This window comes from Triticum dicoccoides, chromosome 1A (genome assembly GCF_002162155.2).
Source record: "Triticum dicoccoides isolate Atlit2015 ecotype Zavitan chromosome 1A, WEW_v2.0, whole genome shotgun sequence".
Lineage (NCBI taxonomy): Eukaryota > Viridiplantae > Streptophyta > Magnoliopsida > Poales > Poaceae > Triticum > Triticum dicoccoides.
The window spans coordinates 16685886-16689330 of NC_041380.1; the positions used below are offsets into that span (position 1 = coordinate 16685886).

Sequence of the window (3445 nt, forward strand, 5' to 3'; positions counted from 1 at the left end):
CACACACACCTTGATTTTCCTGCCTTCTCATGCGTCCACGTCACCCTAAATACTGTCAGCCGTTTGATTGACTACCAGTGGCTCCGATTTGCAGCCCGTGCTCCATGCCTGAATTGGCTCCTTCTTCCTCGGTTCATTGCCTTCCAAGAGCGCTAGCACCGATTTGTTTCCCCAATTAATTTTGACGTTTCTGCAACACTATCAATCTCCCTAATTAATTTCCCCATCAATTGATTTTCCATGACCATCTACATCCCCATGAAACGCGCAATCTGGAGAAGCATATCTTGAGGCCGTGCTCCATGGAGAGGGTCCATCACTTAACACATCCGCAGTTTTATGGAAGCTCCGCACCTGAATATGTTCCTTTTTGCACTATGGTGTGTCACATTAGTCAAAGCATATCTTGAGGCCGTGCTCCATGGAGAGGTTCTATTTCAGAGTTTTCAGCTGTTCTCTTTCTCTACATTAGTCATTGTTTGCTCATATTCAGGTGCGGAGCTTCCATAAAACTGCACATGTGTAGGCGTGTAGTAAACTATTCATCAACTCTCAGCTTTTTCATGAGCTGCACCTAATGGTCACTTCCTAATTTCATGTGTTTGTTCTTCTACAAAATTATACTAAAATAACCCTTTTGTTTTCGTCCACCAAACTGAGGAGACGACATCTCTTTGGTTTAGTCCTGTCCTTCAATCCTATTAAACAAATCGAGCCATCACTCGCTGCTAAAAGCATGTGGGAACTCATCGCATTTTGTAAGCTAGACTCCTATATCATTTGCGGTAGTGTTCACGTTGGCAAGTTACACAGGGTTCCATTCCATGGTTTATCTTAATTCCCTAATCCTGAATTCCTTATAATTTCGCAAATCTGAAAGCCATTGTTATCATTGATGGATATTCACCTTGATCTTTAATAAGTAACCAATTAGCCATCACAGGTCTGGATACTAATTCTTCGTAAGAATGTAATGAACTTTACTTGCAGTCAATGCACTTTTATTTTTCCCTTCTTTTCCTTGCAAAGGGTTTGTTCAAAGCTTTTTATTAAACTGCATGAAGTGCAGCAGCAACGCGCGGGGAGTGTGTTCGTAGGTGTGGAATACCTAAATAATGTCACTTTGCAAGGAAATGGAATACATTATATGACAAGTTATTGGATCATTTTTTAAACATTACGTAGACCATAATTTTAGAAAAGTAAGTCAACTGATGATGTCTTGTACATCTAGAATGTGCATGCTTGTACATCCAACATTGCTAGTTCCTGGATTGAGATATGATGGTCTTTGTAGTTTATGCAACAAACATAAACACTTCCATGTAATCACTCTTAGTCTATATTTTAAACACATAACATGCACAATGTAGCTTATAGAGGTTAGAAAGAAAAAAGTTACAATCCAAGCTGTGTAGAAATGGGTCCGAGAATCCTTGTGCTACGATGGGAGAATCTACGCATAATTGTTGTAGGTGTTAATATATATGTACAAAATATACATCCATTATAACGATAATATATAACATACTTAGTGACTAGAGGTATGCATATATATGTAGTCTATCAAGAGCAAGCTAACTTAAGAAGCTCGTTCACTAGTTATTGAATAACTCTTAACATAGAGTTTAGTTTTTGTGCATGATCCTTAACATAGGCATGCTCCATGCACTCATTTTTAAACTATGGCGTTGTACAAGAGGAAAAAAGAACTACATTCATCTTCAACCAATATCTCCGATGCAAGAAAATACATAATCCTAATTCTTTCCAGGAAACGTACGTTGTTGAGGTTGGAAAGGAAAACATGCGTGATAATGTGCTAAGAGCATCTCAGAACAGCAGCCTATAATAGGGCACGAAAACACGGTGGAGTAAAATAAATTTGGCACAAGCAAGCGCCGTCTCCATCAGCTGCCCTAAAATAAGGCACCCAAACATTCAAAACTGAGCCAACTGTTTTCTCTGAACTTTATTGTAAAAAGTGAATTTTACTATTGAAACTTGTAGAACTGAAACTAAACTGATTTTTACAAGTACTAGGAGCAGATAAACTAAACTGATTTTTACACATAGTTTAAGAAACCCACTACATGTGTTTCAATGATAATGATGTTTGAAAAGTGCATCCTACATTTTTCCCATAATTTTGTTAGTATAATTTTTCAACAAACTAATGTTATTCATAACTCGTACTTGATTATATACGTGATTTTGAAATTTCTATCACACTTCATTGCTACCAGTAAGAGCTAATTAACACGCATTAGCTTCTGGGTTGATTATGATGATTAGCCATGCTATCGACTATTTGGAACTAAAAAAATTATATTCAGCACGCTTATTTAATCACACATTCTTAATGAATCGTTTTATTACATAAGGTGTGTGTATAGTATGTCTTCTCTAAAAAACAAAGTTGTACATAGAATCTCACTAATTACAAATGAATATGCCAAGAACTAAAAATAAGATCTTATAACAAATCATGCACCCGACCGATTCTAATATTGGAACTTCTAAAAATTATTTTGTTAGTAATGCACAACATATGCAAAAAATCTGGTATTTTATCGATGTTGAGTAGTTTGCTTACTAAGTGTATTAAACTAATATACATGTAGTTGTACAAGTCACATAACTTACATGCCACCCAATTTGAATTCCATTGAGTGAAGATGGTTGTCCATCTCCCCTCTATAGAATCGAAACCATAGATGCACTTTCTTGCCCATTTTGTAAATCAAAGCCGTAAACATCTAGTGTGGCCTCTGCACCATAATAATGCTTATTGCCACCTCCTGACGGCCATGTATGACTTGAGAACTGTTAAAATGTAATTAAAATCATCTGTGCATAAGTAGGACACAGATTGCATGATGTATATCATACTAAAAATATCACAAACAATAATGCAATTAAGGGGAACTTAATACTCACATAAGTAATTTTTGAATTTTTGACAGAGGTAAGATTTCCATTTGGAATGAAGAATTCTAGATGAATTTCATAGGGCCATGAAATTGTCGAGTTTCCTTGCTTTATATTGTAGAGCAGGGGACAAATAAGGAGAGAATGTAAAAAATGATGTGAATGTTCATCGCAATGTCAATAGAAAATAAACTGCAAACTTACCTCTTCAATAGCATGAAAACAACCTCTTTTAGGTATGCTACCAAGAAGTAGCACAATAAATAGCATAATAGGTTGAGGAGAATTATCCATGTAGAAGCCAAACAGAAACACAAGTACCGGTGTAGTGATGTGCCCTTCATTGAGGCCCACCCTCTTAAATAGTGTGAAGCAGTGTGGTGCTTATAGGATTCGGTGCGGAAAATTAGCGAGAGTCATTTAAAGCTTGGCTATAAAAAAGTGCAATAAAAGATTTCGTTCCATAAAAAATCTTGTTGTAATATCTGTTATTTAAGAAAAATTAATGTGGTTC

At 36.2% G+C, this 3445-nt stretch overlaps 1 pseudogene; it reads right to left on the reverse strand.

The window, feature by feature from the left end:
* The window catches only part of LOC119350005, a 5492-nt pseudogene extending 2267 nt beyond the window's left edge, over positions 1-3225 (reverse strand).
* Positions 3226-3445: the final 220 nt, after the last annotated feature.